Source organism: Lolium rigidum, chromosome 5, assembly GCF_022539505.1.
Source record: "Lolium rigidum isolate FL_2022 chromosome 5, APGP_CSIRO_Lrig_0.1, whole genome shotgun sequence".
In the NCBI taxonomy this organism is placed as follows: domain Eukaryota; kingdom Viridiplantae; phylum Streptophyta; class Magnoliopsida; order Poales; family Poaceae; genus Lolium; species Lolium rigidum.
In genome coordinates this window covers 51945277-51965096 of record NC_061512.1, presented here as the reverse complement: position 1 = coordinate 51965096, position 19820 = coordinate 51945277, and positions in this window count along the sequence as shown.

The window sequence follows — 19820 nt, the reverse complement described above, 5'->3', positions numbered from 1 at the left end:
TGGCACATGCTCACGCATGCATATGACTGAACAAGAGTCAATTAAGCCTCAATGATTTACATTGCTTCGAGTTCTTGTATCACTTTTATGCCTCGGTTAATTTATTTTGCCGCAAGCATGATTATGACGATTCATTGCTCTCTTGATTTGTCGCTCCCTAGTCTTTTGCTAGCCTTCACTTGTACTGAGCGGGAACGCTGCTCGTGCCTCCAAACACATGAAAACCAAGTTATTCCGGAGTGTCCACCATAAATACCTATGCATGGCATTTCAAACCATTCCAAAGTAAATTCTCATGCGCTACCTTTAAAATCTTCAAAATGCTTCTTAATTTGTGTTAATGTTTCATAGCTCATGAGGAAGTATGTGGTGTTTAGCTTTCAACCTTGTCATTTACTTTTGACGGACTCTCATATGGAATAGTGGCACATCCGCTTATCCAATAATTTTGCAAAAAGAGCTGGAAATGGGATTCCCAGTCCCGAATTAATTAACTTAAATAGACACTCCTCCATGGTTTGTGATTGTTGGACGGCACCCGAAGGATTCGGTTAGCCATGGCTTGTGTAAGCAAAGGTTGGGGGAGTGTCATCATCATAATAAAACTAAACTAAAAAGGCACTCCTTCATGGTATGTGATTGTTGGCAGGCACCCGAGGATTCGGTTAGCCATGGTCTGTGTAAGAAAGGTTGGAAGGAGTGCCACATAAAAATGCAAATAATTCATGGGAGCCGCTCTTGAAAGTCCGGTTGGCGAGGTAGTTGGTGTACCCATTACCATTCGTTGACAACAACAAACACCTCTCAAAATAATTTTACTCCTACTTTACAAATGAAAAGCTCTAGCGCATGTTAATCCCTCGCTTCCCTCTGCGAAGGGTCAATCTTTTACTTTTATGTTGTGTCTCCATTATTTCTTTGAGCACTTTCTTGAGAGCACAACTGTCATTCTTAGTATAATATGCTTGTCTCAAAATATGATTGATTGTGGTATAACTTTGATGCTTTTATCTTTGACAATCACTACTTCTAGTCTTTTTATGAACTTCAAAGGTGCCCGGGCATTTATGTTTTGCCGATCAAATACAGGCAAGCGAGATACCACTTTATCATACTCTCTTATGAACATTGCAATCCTGCTTATATACATGATTCATGATGCTTATTATTAATTGTTGGTACCTCTTCATGATTGACATAGCAGTTGGATGATCTTATTTGCATGTATCTTATTATGAACTCGCTTAAGTATTAGCCATATCATGAGAATATATACATCATATGAACAAATGTGTTCGTGAAAGTTCTTTTATCGCTCGATTGTTAATCGAATTGCTTGAGGACAAGCAATAAGCTAAGCTTGGGGGAGTTGATACGTCCAAAACGTATCTACTTTCCCGAACACTTTTGCTATTGTTTTGCCTCTAATTTGTGTATTTTGGATGCAAATAACACGGACTAACGCTGTTTTCAGCAGAACTGTTCTGGTGTCTCGTTTTTGTGCAGAAATCCAACTTTCAGGAAAAACCTCGGGATTTTGACGAAACGGCCTATTTTACCAGAATAATGATGGAGCCAGAAGGGCAATTGAAGTGGAGGCCCGAGGGCCCCACACTACATGGCGGCGCGGCCCGGGGGGCCCGCGCGGCCATGTAGTGTGGCCCCTCGGTCGGCCTCCGACGCCCCCTTCGGACTACTTATTCGCCTCGACCTAAAAACGCACGGAGAGAAGTCGAAGTCGCCGTAAACCCTCCGAACGCCGCCACATCGCGAAACTCCGTCGCGGGAGCCGAAGTCTCCGTTCCGGCACTCCGCCGGGACGGGGAATTGGAGGAGATCATCACCGCCATCACCGCCAACGCCTCTCCATCAACCAGACAATGTTTCCCCCATCCATGTGTGAGTAATTCCCCCGCTGTAGGCCGAAGGGGATGGTAGGGATTGGATGAGATTGGTCATGTAATAGCATAAGATTGTTAGGGCATAGTGCCTAGTGTCCGTAGATGGTACTTTTATGATATTGTTGCAACTTGTTATGCTTAATGCTTGTCACTAGGGCCCGAGTGCCATGATCTCAGATCTGAACATGTTATTATTTCATCATGATATTCGTTGTTTATGATCTTACCCGCAAGTTGTATACACATGTCGCTGTCCGGAACCAATGGCCCCGAAGTGACGAAATTGGGACAACCGGAGGGGATGGTAGTGATGTGAGGATCACATGTGTTCACGGAGTGTTAATGCTTTGCTCCGGTACTCTATTAAAAGGAGTACCTTAATATCCAGTAGTTTCCCTTGAGGCCCGGCTGCCACCGGCTGGTAGGACAAAAGATGTTGTGCAAGTTTCTCATTGCGAGCACGTACGACTATAATTGGAACACATGCCTATTGATTGATTAGTACTAGGATACCGCTTTATTATTATCTGCAAATGCCCTGCTATGATTGTTACATGAGTTTCTCTCATCCATGCAACGCCCGTCATCCGTCCCCGTGCCTACGATATTTTAATCCTGCTTGTTTACTAAAATCACTACTGCTGTCTTTGTTACTCTGCTGCTCGTTATTTCACTACTGCTACTACTATAAAACTGTTACTACCGATAAACTCTTGCGAGCAAGTCTCGTTTCCAGTGCAGCTGAATTGACAACTCCGCTGTTAAGGCTTTCAAGTATTCTTTGTCTCCCCTTGTGTCGAATCAATAAATTGGGTAATACTTCCCTCGAAGACTGTTGCGATCCCCTATACTTGTGGGTCATCAGGGCACCTTGGCAATATACACTGGGTATCCATTATCTTTCTCCCTGAGACGCCGCTCCTCCATAAACTGAATACCGTCAACCAGAGATCGCATAGGACCGGGTGCAGCATCGTACAATCTTTGAATTAGCATCCGCTCACCCGACACATGCACCCTCGCCTCGATATTCTTGGGCACGCGGTGGCCCGTCCCGAGCACGGATAGGTGCCGGCTGGCTGGCGGACTTGTCGTCCTTCTTCTTTCTTTTCCGTCCCTTCGGCCTCGTATTTATCGGGACTGCATTCTCCTCTTCGCAAGCCTTCTTCGGTGTGTTAGGACCGATAACACTTCTCACCTCGGCTATCGGCTGAGTCTCGGTGAAGTCGGCAGCTGGAGGCGTCTCCCGAGAACAGAATAGGCGCCGCTTGTTGCAAAAGGTTTTCCCCTCGGCGGCAGCTTGAGAGGGTTGGCTACCGAGATCGTAGTCCATCAACCCAAAATCGAAGTTGCAGTCCAGGTTGGCGAACGTCTCGTCCTCGTCCGGACCGTCGTTCGGATCCTGTGCCATCTGCATGTCCACATCAGCTGATGGCGGCACCGTTGGGGTGGTCTTGCCATGGCTTGGCGCCGGCATGGCTAGCTAGTCAAAGGCAAGGATATGGAAGTCATTGGCCGAGGGTTGGTTACCGTGATGGCGTCCAGCTCGGCTAAGGTCGAGGCACCGCCGGCGACGGGCGTGCAACTGATGGAGTGGCCGCTTGTTGGCGCGGTGCCGGGCGGCGTATTATCCGCAGCGACGGGTGCATTGAGCTGAAGTAATGGCGCCGCGGGAGACACCAAGGTTGGCGCCGCGGGAGCCACCACGGTTGGCGCCGCGGGAGCCACCAAGGTTGGCGCCGCCGGAGACACCATTGTTGCCGCCTGCGGACTCACCGATGGCTCCACGTTGTGGGAGTTGCTGCCCGCGAACTGGGAACCGGGGGTTCCCCCTTTGTCCTCCCTTATACCACGCGTCCAGACCGGCAACCAAGGTAGGGATGAGGGAGCTAAGCGTCGTGCCCACTTGGTCCTCCACTTGCTGTCGTTGCGTCCTCTGTTGGGTCTCCACGATTTGTTGCACTTGTTGCCGCACTTGCTCCTCGACCAATGTCGGGATCTGCGCAACTTGTGCCTTGAGCTGTGCGACCTCCTTCTCATCGATGGTGGCCTTTCTCTCCTTTTTCCCCGACTTATAGTATTCTGACCATTTCATAGAGCATCCTTCGCCGGCCACACGACCAGCCGACGTCGGCTTACTCAATGGATCCCTCTTCTTGTGGGCATTCAACGCCCTATTTAAAGGGTTGTCCCAAGGGGCACACTGCGAGGAGCTCGTGGACCCCGCGCCGCTACTAGCTTCCTTTTCACTTTCCGCAGCGATCTCCTTAGCCTACGGGAGGAACATGCATGAACCATTTAGAAATTTGGATTCATCAATAAGAATGCAACCATAAAGGAGCTAATTAAGTGGGTGCATTCCTTACCAGAAGAGCCTCAAACTCCTTCACATCCGGAGTGGTGGTGAGCTCCTTTGTTTTCGGGTCAAGACGGTACCGGGCCAGGAGAAAGTTCCTGGTTTGCTTGTTTTTGTATTGCGGGAAGAGGGGCTCGAGGCCGTTCTTCACACGCTCCTTATCCGCGGCGTCCCATTTCGGTTGCGCCACCCTAAAACCGCCAGGACCAAGTTTGTGGGTGCCTAAGTTCAGTTTTCGCATGTCCTTCCCCCACTGACTAGAATCCGACGTTGACTCGCTCTCGCACTTGATCTTGAAATCAGCGTAGTCTTGCTCGGTGATCGAGGGATTTGACTCCTTGATCTTCTCGTAACTCTCACCATTATTAATCATTTTCTTCACTCGGTTCCTCCAACTAGCGAGGGCGGTGCTCATCTTCGTGAGGGCGGCATTGTGCACTTTGTTCCGCATGAGACGCTTTTCGAGCAGTCCACCGGGAACTCGTATCGTTCGTGCGAGCTTCCGGAAGAGGAGGGTGCGCAAATTCGCTCGGTCGGGATGCCCGAGGTTCTCGGTGTTGATCGAGACCGTGCTCCGGAGGATGCACCCGAGTTGGGCTGCGTAACCTTTGACTAAATCGGGGGCGCCGTTGGAAGCCCGAGTGGCGTTCACTTCGGTGAATGCCTGCTTCACGGTGCTGAGCACATTCGGGCGACGCTCCCTCCGTAGCTTCTTCGGTGCGCCGGTGTCATCCTCGCCGGCACCATCCGTGGTGTCATCCTCGGCGGCACCATCAGTGGTGTCATCCTCGGCGGCATCGTCCGCTCGGTACTCCGGATCGGTGCCATCATCCTCGCCGTCGTCGCGGCGAGGTTGTGACTCCATCACCTCCATTTCATCGGTTAGCATCCAGAATGGCTTGCTACCGCTGCCGCCGGCCTCTTCGTTGTTGGCCATGTTCGAACTAAGTAGGAAAAAATGCATAAAGTTAGCGCAAGATTTCACGGAAAAATTGGGCATGACCTATGCTAATTTATGGACATATGAGTGCCCCATTTTCGCCGAAACGGAAATGAATCAACATTTCGGCGATAATGGGCAACTCTGTCGATCCCTGCACAAGAAAATGACACCATATACACATGCAAAACAATCCACCAGCTGAGCACCATGGCACATATACAATTGTTCCTCCATATACACCATGGCACATATACAATTGATCCTCCACCAGCTGAGCACTCAACAGCATGCATCAGCTAGCTATATGCATCAGCTAACCATGGGCATACATCAAGCGAGCAAGCGACAACAAGCGAGCAAGCGGCAACTAGCAGCAGCAGCAAGCAGCTAGCAAGCAGCAGCAGCTACAGCTAGCAGTAGCAGCAAGCAGCACCTAGCAGCAACAGCAAGCAGTAGCAGCTAGCTAGCAGCAGCTAGCTAGCAGCAGCAGCAAGCAGCAAGCAGCTAGCAAGCAGCAGGAGTTAGCAGCTAGCGGCAGTAGCAAGCAGCATCAAGCTTACCGTGAGTCGCGTGGAGTCTCCGAGAGGTGAGTTGTTGCTCCGGGTCGAGGAAGATGCGAGGGCGGCGGTCAGGTGCTCAACTCCGCCTTGAAAAACATAAAAATAAAAATTCGAGTAAGCTTGTTCATGGTACTCGTGGAGTTCAAACAGAGAAAATCAAAAGGAAACCTGATGCTAATTAAACTTTGTCTTGTGTGCTTGTCATTTTTATGTCGGGCAAATGGCTACGGGGCTACACATAAGCGAGAACATAATGCTTTGTGGTCTAGTGCACAGAATATGAGGCATTCATCCGGAACGAGCAACATTCATCCAAAGAGATCAAATGTTCCGGAACGAGCCTCATTATTTTGCTTCGAGTATAACTAATACTGCTAATATTTGGCATATATCCAAACCGCAAGCGGAAAGCAACCACATTAAGGCTAAGCACTAACTAGCCAAGTTCCCCAAGTCAAATTGTCCATTACACATTGGGGATTCATACATTCGAGTATGCGCCAGACTTAGTGTAAGTTGCATTTCCAACTGGAATGAGGAATATTGCTACAAGATGCATACAGAGCATCATTGCATAGTGCATACAGACATTCAGCAAGCTACAAGATGCATACACCTCAACACAAGCTACAAGATGCATTGCCAAGACAAACATTCAGTTAACTGAAGAGCACCAAACCAGCAACAATGCTCCAGAAGTTTATCAAGCTAGCAGCAGCCAGCAAGCTAGCACCAAGCATACAAATACAAATAGAAGTAAACAGATACAAATTCATGGGAGGATCAAATAGTACTTGGCCCACCTGACAATGAATCAGTAACCTAGGCATGGAAAAACACATCCTAGATATAAATTCACAAAGATTCAGTAAATTCTTCTTATAAATTCTTATAAATTCTTATAAATTCTATGTTTCAATAGTGAGTTGTACTCTGGATATGTTTCAAATGGATTCTTATAAATTCTTCTTGGTCACAGAATTTCTTCTACAATATTATTTTGCTTCGATTAGCACTGCAAGTACCTATCATCAAATGAATTGATAGTAAATTACTTTCGGGTTCGAGTTACACCATAGCAAAATAGATGTGCATTACACTAACTAACTGCATTTGCAACAAAGAACTCCAATGAACTACGAGAGAACCACCTTTTGTGAAATCAAAATTCCTCATTTGGTTTGCATAAGGTGCACGGACTAGTTACTTAGCAATTTTCTTTTGCTTCACTAGACTATCAATTAAGCATCTTGACAACCCCTATGTTATCCATGTTAGCATGAACTGCCGATAAACAGAATCACAAAATGATTAGGCCAAGCTATGTTGCATCAATGAATGCCAGTGCTCAAGTCATATAAAGAAAACTAAGCTAAACTCAAATGTTTGTGTTTTTCTCTCAAAAATATACAGAGCATCTTGCCTAGTCAATTTAGTAAGCTATATTGTTTCATCTAAACTATGAAGGAGAGGCATTTGATGCGAAGCATAATGACAGAAGGAGGAGGTGGCTCACCCGCACGTAGAGGAACAGGTTGGCGAAGAAGTTGCTGGGGTAGCCGGCGTCGGTCGCGGTGGCGCAGGTGAGCACGGGGTTGGCCAGCAGCTCGATGGGGCGGAGTTCGAAGGGGGTCACAAACGAGGTCGCCGACGTGCTACTCCGCTCCGCGGCGAGCTTGAGAGGATCTGCGTGGGGGAGAGAACGTGAGGCGGGTGGGGATCGAGGTGAATCGAGGGGGAGGCGGCCGTCGTCGAGGGGGACGTACCTGCGCGACGTCGGAGATCAAGATCGAGGGGGCATCGGTGATGATGCAGAGGAGGGCGTCGGCGTCGGTGGCGAGGAGAGGAGGGCGTCGCCGGGGTGGCGAGGAGAGGAGGGCGTCGCTCGTGTCGCCGGTGAGGTGGCGTCGGAGAGGAGGCCGCAGTGGTGAATGGGCCACCGGTAGATCGAGGTCGAGGGATCGGCCGCCGGTGTCTGTGGCCGCTCGCGTGAGAGGAGGGGTGGCGTCACTCGGGGAGGGGTGGCGGCCGGCGGAGAGGAAGAAGAGGGATTTGGTCGGGACGGGGAAGAGATCGAAGGGGATTTTTCTCTAAGTCCCCGACTCCCCTTAGCAATAGCGCACCTCTAGGGGTGCGCCACTATGAGGCTTAGCAATAGCGCACCTCTCGGGGTGCGCCACTGCCTCTTTAGGTCTAGGTCAAAAGAAAATCGCGTGGGGATTTGACATATCCCGAAACGTACCGCACTGGCTCTGTCCCTGGTTGGTTTGAGCCAAACCCTACCGCCCAAGGTTCGAACCACGGCGGCCCCAATTTTTTTCCTTTTCTTTTTAAATTGATTTAACACTATAATAAATATCCAAAATAGCATAATACACCAAAATAAAAGGCATAAATAATTATAATTATGTAGAATAGTTAAAATACTATAGAATCTATAAAATATCCAAAAATATAAATTATATGTCTATTTTGATCGGTACAATGTGTAGATTAACAATATGACATCCATTATTCATACAAGAGAATGATACATAATTATCTTTTCACAATCTTCTTGCCCTTCTTTCTCGCGGTTGAATAATTTAGCCCCGGAACTCCTAAACTTCTTCTCTTGAATGGACGGCCTTTAGGTAGGGTGGGCCTGCTTCTTCTTGTTGTGTATGGTTCTTCATCATCGTCGTCGTCATCTTCCATCTTCGGATCGCCATACTGGTCAAAGTCTAGCTCGTTGGCGGCTCCATCCATTCCGATGATGCTCCTTTTGCCTCTCCTCACGACAACACGGCTGGGCTTTTGCGGGTCGGTAATGAAGAAGCATTGGTCCACTTGGGAAGCTAGTACCCATGGCTCATATTTCGTGGTGACCTTTGCATTTCAAATCCCTGCAAACAAACACATGCAACACATGTGTGGATCGGAGGCTTTGCATATACAACACATGTGGAGGCTTCGCATACAACACACATGCACGTGATCGAGACGCTTTTCGCGCATGCGCACATACGTGTGTGTGCAAGACGATCGGAACCGGTCACACACAAAGCATAAAACCAACAAAGTTACCGATACGGCGAGACCTAGAGTGTTGGATGAGGTAAAAAGTTGAGATTGAGTAGGGTATTAAGCTAAGAAAGCTTCACCATTACTTACCTATTAAGCTAAGACATAGCAATGGCGCACTACTAAGTGGTGCGCCACTGCTACGCCTCTCATCTCTAAAGGGGCTCTGGCCACCCCCTAGCAGTGGCGCACCTAATGACATGCGCCATAGGTAACCTATGTAGCAGTGGCGCACCACAGCAGTGCGCCATTGCTAAGCCTATCATCTCTAAACGGTCTCTGGACACCTCCTAGCAGTGGCGCACCTCTACAACGTGCGCCATAGGTAAGGAATGTAGCAGTGGCGCACCCCGGAGACGTGCGCCACTACTAGGTTGGGGAGGATCTGACCTCCTGTCACCACTTACTTATGGCGCACCAGAATCAAGGTGCGCCACTACTACTTTTGTAACAGTGGCCCACCGTTTTGTGGTGCGCCACTGCTAAGTAGTAGTGGCGCACGGCAGCCATGGTGCGCCACTGATGGCAGTCTTACGGCTAGGCCTTTTCCTAGTAGTGTCTATGCATCATCGATTCATCATGTATAAAAAGATGGCTCGACTGATTTAGAAACAAGTTAATTTCTTAGTAGTATGCACTTTACTTCAGACTTTTGAATAATTGGTTTTCATTCTATAAATTCTGTTTTGATCCAATGTATGGATCACCCAGTGACTGGTGCCATGTGACTGTTAGTGTATTTTGCTTTTCAGTTAATTTTCCAACTTTCATTGTTGTCGTGAAGTTATTTCATGTTTTTCACCTTTAATTGCCCAAGTCAATTAGGAGGATTTCAATATGGCGAGGATCATGACTCATGATTGCAGACTTATATTATGCTACAGTTAAATTTCTTAGATTTTCCACATGTATTTTTTTCTTGTTTTGGATTGCTAAAAAGTATTTTATTTTGATGCCTGATTTGGGAAGAGAGGGTTGTGGCAGCGCACGGCCATTCAACTAGTGTGATTTTAAATTTGGGTTAATTGGATAAATGCCACTCTAATTCATGTGATTCCGAAAAATGCCACTCCAATTCTGGTAGTACATCTATAGATGCCACCCCTGCGATGTGAGCTTGTTTTTGGCAAGAAAACTGACAGGTATTCAGACCCTATTTTGTCCAGGACGAAATTGTCCCTGGCCTCGAACCTATCCCCACAAACATAGAGCCCACAAATTCTTCCTCCAGTTTTCTCGCCACAAAGAATGGGCACCGCCGCCGCAGCTGTGCCCCATCTCCAGCTGTTGTCGTGCCGCGCTGAACGCACTGGGGGGAACGGCGGCGGCGCGCTGTCTTGTTTGTTGGGTGATGTGTTGTGGCGAGAACACAGGAAGAAGCATGATGTCCCGTGTCAACAAGGTGCTAGGGGTAATTCCGTCCTGGAAAAAAGCAATATACATACCTGACAGCTTTCCTGGAGTACCAAATGGCTAGAGTGACATCTATAGGTGTATGCAAGAATTGGAGTGGTACCTTTCAAAGTTTGGAAAGTGCAGTGGTATTTTTCGAAATCGTATGAATTGGAGTGGCATTTATCTATTGTTGAGACGGTGTCACCATCAACATTGTTTGCTTTCTGGTTTCTCTCCAACGGAGATAGGCTGAGACCTTCTCTTTGGTGCACATACTCACGGCAGAATAGAATCCGTAAGGTAGTTTTTTTCTCTCGAAAAACGAATAGAATCAGTAATGTAGTTTTCTTAAAAAACACTCGTGGACGAACTGCGGAAATTAGGAAATTAGTAGATAGATCATACGCGAAACCTAATCATATAGCAAACGTCTAAAGAAACCTAATCGTAGCCACCGCTCACCCAGTCACCCTAACCTACGATAATTACCAGCCCTGGGATACCTCGCCAGGGCCTAGCGGGAGCGACGGCGGCAAGCTCACTCCCTCGTCGTTGAAGATGTAGAGCCACCTCTTGTAAGAGTATTTTACCCTTTACCATTATTTTGGTTAATAATGATACCGGATGTAAAATGTGAATTATTGTTACCTACTAGAGTATACACAGATTTTAGTTCACAAGAGTTGATGGACGATGATTGGAGACCCCCCCACCCACCCCCATTCGACTGTGAAGAGAAGTGATGGTGTTTTGTCTTTGTTTCTCTTTATTTATGGTTGTGTCTTGTAGGAAACATCACACTTTAAGATGGATGGTCTTGATGTCGCATTGCCCAAGCCACGAGCGATCGTAATCATGTCTGGTGTCCGGGCAATCGCCTGAATGTATGCCGTTCAGCAGCCGACAACCCTCTTCCTAGGATACACACTGTCGAAAGACCCCTCTGGTTTGTGGAGCTCGCCATTGATTATTGCGAACACCTTTGATCGCGGACTATCCGTCTTGCCAATACTTTGTTGTCTCGTAGTTTTTGATGCAAGAGGTACTCGAGGTAAAGCTCGGTTCATCCTGGCATCGCATGTGCCTCCAGCACCTGCACCGAGTCCGGGGCATCAGGTATTGCCAAGTCAATTTTATCGGGAGGCTTGATGGAAGGGTTGTAGATGTGGTCGAGGAAAACACCAATTGGAGGCATCTTTCTCCTGGAACCGATGCGTGAAAGCTTGCATGTGTCCTCGCTCTTCCTTCGATCAATGTGTTGAAGATCGTACCCTGCGAAGTGTCCGCCCAATTGATCGACTGCTCTCCTATATGCTACCATGTTGGGGTCGGTCGTGTCGAACCATCCGTCTACTTGGGAGACGTCAAGGTGGGAGTCACCGAAGCAATTTATTCTACTGAATCTTCATTTCTTTGGTGAGACGCCCTGGAGGAGGGCTTCATATTCTACAATATTATTAGTGCATGTGAAGTGTATCTTATAAAACGTACCCCCAATTGATCGACTGCTCTCCTATAATCGTATGATCGGCTTTCCCTCTTTCCCTCATTTCTTTCTGGAACCTGTGGAAGATGTTCCGCGTGTAGGCTTCCGCCATCTGTTTCTCCATTGAGTTGCGGCACCACCAATCCAGGTCTGTCAAAGCTGTGTCTGCCTCAGTTTTTTCTGCATTCATAATCTTGTCCTGGATCGGTGCGTATCGATATACAAATTCATAAACTAAGGGTGTGTTTGGTAGGTCGGGCCGACCCAGCAAATCTCATCTCAACAGAGATTTCTGAGATTTTAGCTGTTTGGTAGGTCGGCTCTCCCAAGTGGGCACTGCCCAACTCACCCGAAAAAGGCCTCTCAGCCCTGCCCGGTAGAGAAGCTGAAATCGAGCTTCACACCTGGGCAGGGCTGACCTCGCCCGGAAAAAAAACCCCGCGCCTCGCGGCTGGGCCAAAATCGAACAGGGGTCAGGACCAGTCTCGCTCATTCCCCCCCCCCCCTAACCGCTCTCGCTCCAGACGCCACCGCCTCGACGCCGGACGACGCCGACGGCCACCCCGCAACCCGCATCTTCACGCCGGAGCTCCCTCGCCTGGGACAGCCACGGTCAGCGGAGATCCTTCGCCACCGGAGCTCCCTCGCCAGAGCACACGCGGCCGGAGTTCCTTCGCCACAGAGCACACGCGACCGGCCACCGGAGCATCCTCACCACGTCACCTCGACCAGCCACCAGAGCTCATTCGCCACGGCTCCTCCGCGACGGTCAGCCACGACCATAGCCACGACGGCCAGCCACGGTCTGCGCCGCGACAGCCAGCCACGGCCAGCGCCGCGACGACCAGCCACGGCCAGCGCCGCGACGGCCAGCTCCGTGACGACCAGCCACGGCCTCGCGCCGCCACCGGAGCTCGCTCGCCGGAGCATCCTCGCCGGAGTTTCCTCGCCAGGGACCCGATTGCGTTTTTGACAGGGACCCGATTGCTTTTTATTTTGTATGCAGGGATCTGATTGCTTTTTATTTTGTATGCAGGGATATGATTGCTTTTTATTTTTGTGTTCAGGGGTTTTTGTGCAAATCTTAGACCTCCTCAGGATATCTCACCCCATACAGCCCTCCAAACAACTGATGTACTCAGCATGTCTCAACCAACACGATCTACCAAACACGTGAAAAATTTGAGCTTAGCTTAGTTAGGATCAGCTTGTATGAGAACAGATAGCTATTCTCCGTTGGCCCGGGCTACCAAACACACCCTAAGTTACTTGCTTCCACATAATGCTTAAGTACTGCATTAAATCCCTCACGTCTTACTCTTGTATGAAGGAATGAGATTTTTTTGCATGAAGGAAGGACGGACACAGCATTTTCTATGCTCAAACACTGTTGCAAGGTCGTCGTTGTCGCATTCTCCATGCATAGTCAGCATGAAGCTCCAATTTTCTTCAAATTCTTCCGGTGTTAAGCTGTTGTTGACACATGCATTGAATGCATCTAGTAGCTCAGGGTGTTTCACCATGTAGTATGACCTATACTTCTCTCTTGCGTTCTAGATCACGTGCCACCTACAGTTCATGTGGATTAATTGCATTCAGGAATACCTCATTAATAGCGCCACGCATAAAAAATTATTTGTCTTTTATTATGTTGGTTGGTGCTATGCCATCCAATGCCTCCATGAACTGTTTGAATAGCCCCACAAAGCTATCTGTCAGCCTCGATCGTTTCGCAGAAACCCACAACCAAATTGCACTGACATGTCATGGTTGTTTACTCCTATAAAGGGAGCAAACTACATCTTTTAGCGGTTTGTCAGGTAAGTAGTGTCAGAGGAGATACAATCTGAGTAATAATTGTAGGCTCGGCGCAATGGACCGTCAACCCAAAAGATTTTCTCCACCTTGTTTTCTTCATCTAGCTTAATCGTGCTGAAGAAATACTTGTCATCAACCTTCCTCTTCTCAAAATATGCTAGCGTGTCATTGAGGTCATGGCTCTGGTGTTCACGGTAAAATTTTGCCCTTTGATTCGCCACATCTTTTTCTAGGTATGGCACATCAGCAAGTTTCCCATAGAACTTCGCCATGAGCTGCATGTGTCAGCATGTTGGTATGTTGCAGGCATGCAACATCCTTAGGAACTTCTTTTCTTCTGCCGGTATTTTACGGTGTGCATGCAAGAACCTGGTCAGTGAAAGTTTTATGATCATCTCATAATTACGATCAACTGACAAGTTTGCAACATATATAGAACCAAGCGCCTTTTCTCTTCACATACATGTGTGATGTGCATCCAATTTTTGGATGTGTGTTTTGTTTCGTCTTCTTGGCAACTTTTTAAACAGTAGGCCTAAGTCCCGCGTTAAATTAATAACACCGACAACGGCAAATACAAACGAGCATACACACAACTTAGAGGCAACCAGCAACACAAGCACACAGAAGATAAACAAAAGAGCACAGCTTGAGGCACCAATGCCACAGCCCGACACTACAGACTAAAAACTATGGGGCAGACATCAAAGGAGGAAGCAGATAGCAACGCGCCATCGTCCGCTTCAGCCGACACATCAGAGCTCGTACTCCGCCGTCTTCACCTCCGGAAGGGGCCCCATGTCCCTCGCTCTGGATCGAAGAGCGCCAACCCGTCCGGAGGCAAAGGAGTTCACCCTAGAACACCGGGGAGCACCGGAAGCATGCTGCCAGGAAGAACCCACTAGAGACGTTGCAGGAGCTCCACCAACCGATCACCACCACCAAAGCTTCAATCACCATACCAGGCCACAGTTGCTGGACGAAGACACACCAAAGCCGAAACGACCGGGGTCGCCACGGCCACCTCCGGCGAATTGCTCAACCACCATCCCTTTAGTCCCCAAGATGGCGCCTCCAAGAAGGTGAACGACATCGCAACGCCGCCGTCATCCGAAAGGGGAACCAGGGCTTTCACCCAAGACAGGGAGGGGTAGTGAAGGGCGATACCTCGACGAGGCCTTCAAGAAGGAGCACGGCGCCCGCAGCGCCGTCACCGTCGTGGCCACCACCGCTGGCCAAGGGTTTCCCCGTACTCGCCCGCACCGAACCAGCCCACCTTGCACCCGGACCGACGGAGATCGCCCGGCACCGGATCGGGCGGGGAGGAGCAAATCGGGCCGAAGAGGCTTCGAGCTTCGGATCCGGGACCGGGGCCGGCGGCTCGGCCCGGCCCCCTGACCTCCGGCCACCACCTCCTCGCCGCCCGCACGACCGAGGGAGGGGGAGGGCACGCACCACGGACGCCACCCGCCGCCGAAACGACGTCGTCCACCCAGCCCGGGGCCGCCGCCCCGGCGTTCCGAAGCCCTCCGCGCGAGGCAGAGCGGCGAGATCCTCGCCGCCACCTTCCTCGGTGCCGCACGGGCTTGCCCGGCAGCCCCTCTGGTGGCGGCGAGGCTAGGGGAGGAAGGGGGAGGGGGGAGGCGGCGCTAGGTTTTTCGCCCCCGGTGTCGCCCCCAGCGGAGCGACACGGGAGGCAGGGGGAGATTCTTCTCTTACTTTGGGTTCTGTATGTTTTCTTTTTTTGTGTGAGGTTTCCCGCCTTTTGTGCAACCAAAGTGCACCTTGTTGTAATCACCATCATGACCTTTGTCCTTTCGTGACCAATTGACCCTGATAGAAAATTCTTTCCTCTGTGCATACTCCCTATAGTGTTCTTGGGTTGTTACCATACTGTAAAATCGCATATCAAATGATGGTGGGTGTGGTGTGGAAATTGCATCAGCTATACCATCATTTGAACCACCCTCATTATCATCTGTGCAGTACTCATCAAACACATCATCTGGCTCTTCAATAGTCGCCCATGTAGCTATTGGTTCTGCATTTAATTGTGCATCATCTAGGCTTTTATGTACACTTTCCCCTTCGTTTGTCCCATTACCTGAAATGTAATTAAACATCGGTGATTACTTTCCTAACCGAATTTAATTGATAAAAGCATTAATAACTTCAGTTCTAAGGAGTGTAACTTTAAGAAAACGACAGGATCACTTTGGATCTAAATGATGGGTAACTTCACTTTAGTACACTACCAGAAACTGCCTTTTTCCTCTCGGCCGCCTATTTTTCTGTGAGGCCCGAAGCAGCCCCCAGGAATATAAATAATCCTGGCGGTTTTATTTACGACGCCAGGAAAATGATGTATTTTGCTGTGGGTTTACCATGCTCGTCAGGGTAAGACATTTTCCTGTGTCCCATCAGCCTACAGGAAAATATTTAGATCTAGCCCGCCGCTGGATGCCCACGAAACTCAAGTTCGCGCTGAAATATTTCAGTCTCCGCGCCAATTCCAGAGGATTCGCGCGATGTCTTCTTTTTTTCCTGTCTGTGCTGGCCCACAGGAAAAGAAATAGAGCAGATAAGGCACCCTCGCTGGGAAAATTCCCCACTCCCTCGTCTTCTCCAATCTTCTGCACATACCACCGCCGCCCTCATCCTTCCTTCCGCCGTGACTGGCCGCCGGCCCGCCGCCCTCATCCTTCCTTCCGCCGTGACTGGCCGCCGGCCCGCCGCCCTCCTGTGCCGCATCCTTGTTCCACCGCCTTCCTCCTTAGATCTCCACCGCCACCGGCTATCTCCACCGACCTCCACCATCACCGGCCCGCGGATTCATCCACGTCGGCGCCCAATTTCAATCTCAGACCTCCACCGCCGCCTCCCCTACCTCTGTCTGCTGGTGCAGCCACCTCCCTTCTCCTCCGACCTACACCGCCATCGCCTGCCCCTACGTCAGTTCGCAAGCGCCGCCCACATCACTTCCCTGAACTCCACCGCCGCCACTTGGCAGCACAACTTCTATGTGCGAGCGCCTCCCCCTCCCCTGTTCCCTTCTCCGACCGCCACCTCAGTTCGCCACATCTCGTGCTACCTCTTCAACTTCAACCCCGACCTGTCAGCTGCCTCTCCTTCCGTCGACCTTGAGAGCAGCGACGGCCTCCTCTTCATTTCTAGGCCACTAGCTGAGTTTTAGGTGCTACCAATCAGAGTATTGTGAAGTTTGTTTAAGTGTACTTCTACAAATCAGATTTAGTTATGAACTTTGTTTAGTGTACTACTTAATTTGCTATTTCATTTATCTGAACTGAGAGTATTCTGAAGTTAGTTTAATTACAAACTGTGTGCAAGTGTGTAATGCTTAGTTTGCTATTTAACTGATCTGAACATAGATTAGTGTGTAATAGTTCTGTACATTTGAAAGATATTGGATATGCCAAATATTAATTCTTTTTTCCATTCTTGATGTGCTGCATGTGGTAGGATCTAACTCGAATCTGCCGTGCTGTCCCAAGCTATTGTGGAACCTGCAGCCCATTGATACAATTTCTGCATCTTGCCTTCCTTGACAAATAATTTTGATGGTAAGCGTTTAGTTTTAGAAGCAAGCTAGTCATGTCTCTTTATCCGGAAATATCGGTAGTGTTTGAATAATGGTGCCATCCTCTTGTAGCTGCTATTTTGCATCTTCAGAAATTTTCGTGCGTAAAGGAAGGAATTATACTCCTTGATTGCATTCAAGCGCAAGGCAGAACGGTAAGGTGCCTCTCACACTTTGGCGAGTAGGTGCTTGTCTTGATATGGTGATTATCTTGTGATCCAAATAATTATTGATTGAGCTTCCAATATGAGTAGTCCGGTGTAATCTTTTCCGGTGCCATCCTCTTGTAGCAACTCCCAAAAGACCAACTGTGATGGCACCGATGGTACACAGTTGGGAGTCATTCTCAAGCGAGAATACCTGGGTCTGGTTGAGGCCACATTAGATTGGGAAGATCATTATCTTATACATGAAAGTGTTACAAGTGTTGACTGGGTGAAACAAGAATTTTAAGCACGTATGATTCTCAATACTTTCTAATATTGTTTGGAGCTCTCTAAACTTAAGCTTGTGTCTTCTTACACTACCCGGACCATGCATGTACAGGCATCGTGAATGTGTACTTAATGGATGTGTACTCGCATGCAATTAATTTTGTGATTGCCTCCTAACTCAAATACTAGTAATTATATGCATTGTGTTGTAACCATACCTCAAAGCTCTCACGTTGGTGGCATAGGAGCAATTTTATTTTTTGACATTAATTTAATAGCAGCAATACAGGGATATATATATATATATATATATATATATATATATATATATATATATATATGTGTACTATCATCTTTGTCATAATCTGTTTTTACATATTTTTATTTCTTCAATTGTGAAAAGTATTCTACATAGTAGAATATATTTAGGATAAGTATGATTTATTACAATACAGTTATAAATGGAAAATAATGGTGTGCTATATAATCTTGATAAATATGCTTTCTTCTCGTAGATGCCTTTTTGCAGATGCCTACTAATTGTGTGTGCAACTTGATAGTTATTTCAGTTTTGCTTACCAGTGTATGCACATGACAGGGGAACACAGATTCATCACATATAGCTTGGAGGATGCTACTATGGATGACCTTGTTGGCCATGGCAACAATGGAGGTAGAAATTGCAAGAACATTGGTGGTGTTGAAAGGAACAACTTTTGCTACAATCGTGATGGTGATAATAACTGTGCTTCTAGAGGAGTATCTCGAAGTGTATTTGCACTTCAAACAATTAACACTCTTATGGTATTTTAGATCTTTTTTGGTAGATAATGCTCCTGATCGTGAACCTGTATGAATTAGAAGTTCATGTATTTTGTTGTTACATTGCATTACCATGTGCAATGTGTGGATACAAACTAGAATTGGGGTGCCATGTATCTGTGCCATTGTAATTACTTGCTTTTGGGCAAGTCTGTACATGTCAAGCAACAACTTTTACTGTATTGTTATACTTATAGACGCTATGTACTGGATATGAAGTGGGTCATTGGCTTAAATGTGTATTTAGTGAATAATTAATTTTGTACTGCAGAATATGGATTATGCTCACAATAACTTCCTGGTGGCTTTTCCTGTCGGTTACCTGAAGAAAAAAAAATGAAATTGCTAAATCTGACAAACATAAATTTTCCTGGGAGCCACCGACAGGAACAACCCTCAGGAAAATAATTCCTGTCAGCCAACCGTCAGGCAATTCTTTTTTCCCTGTCGGATTTATCCTGGTGGAATATTCCTGTGAGTCAACCGACAGTAATTATTACCCTGACGGTTTTTGCCAACTTCCTGTAGGTTCTGAGCCGTGGGGAAAAGTCCGGTTTCTGGTAGTGGTAGTATGCATCACTTCTCATGTCTAATGAGAAGGATTGGTCATCACCGTAGCAAATGGTGAGGAACTTCACTGGAATAGATGGTGTCACTTTTTTTACTGCTAACTAGTGGACCGCCTTTACTATTAAGTGTTGCTTAACTTCACCTGAATTGGATGGGTCACTTAATTGCAAAAATAGTACTCCATCCGTCCTAGTTTGTAAGTCACAATTTTTGAATATCTTGGCCCAAGGTACTAGCTGATTGGGTCTTATTTTCTCTCTGTCATTGGTGCATGCAGCTCATTTCTCTCCCTTATTGGTGCATGCATTCTCTTTCTCTCCCTCATTGGTGCATGCAACCCCTTTCTCTCCCACATTAAATAAAATTATGCCTAGGAGGTGGAGGTTATGGGACAAATAGTTTTTAAAAATATGCCTTAAAAACTAGGACGGAGGGAGTAGCTAAGACTAGTCACAATGGAAAGTATCATACACTAGTATCATGCACATGATACTAGTTTATGATACTACCCCCATAATGCATAGTATCATAAAATAGTATCATAGTATAATCATATTTAATGTTTTGTAGAATCTCAATGCAAATGTGTGTACATGATGTGTTTGATATTAAGTTTTCTAGTTTTACGTGCTATGATACCGTATCATATTAGAGCAAGTACAATAGAGTCTAGTCAGCTGACTATAAGGCATTAAATAATATATTTTAGATGAGTTGGAAGAGAGAGAAGAGGAGAGAGAAGGGAGGTGAGCTACTATGCAATAGCCAGCTCTTGCACGTGCTCCTAGGCACTTTGTGAGAGTGAAATGTGGGCCATATGTTAGTAAAGTACTCCATTAGTATAGCCAACTATTATACATGTTAGCTATATGAT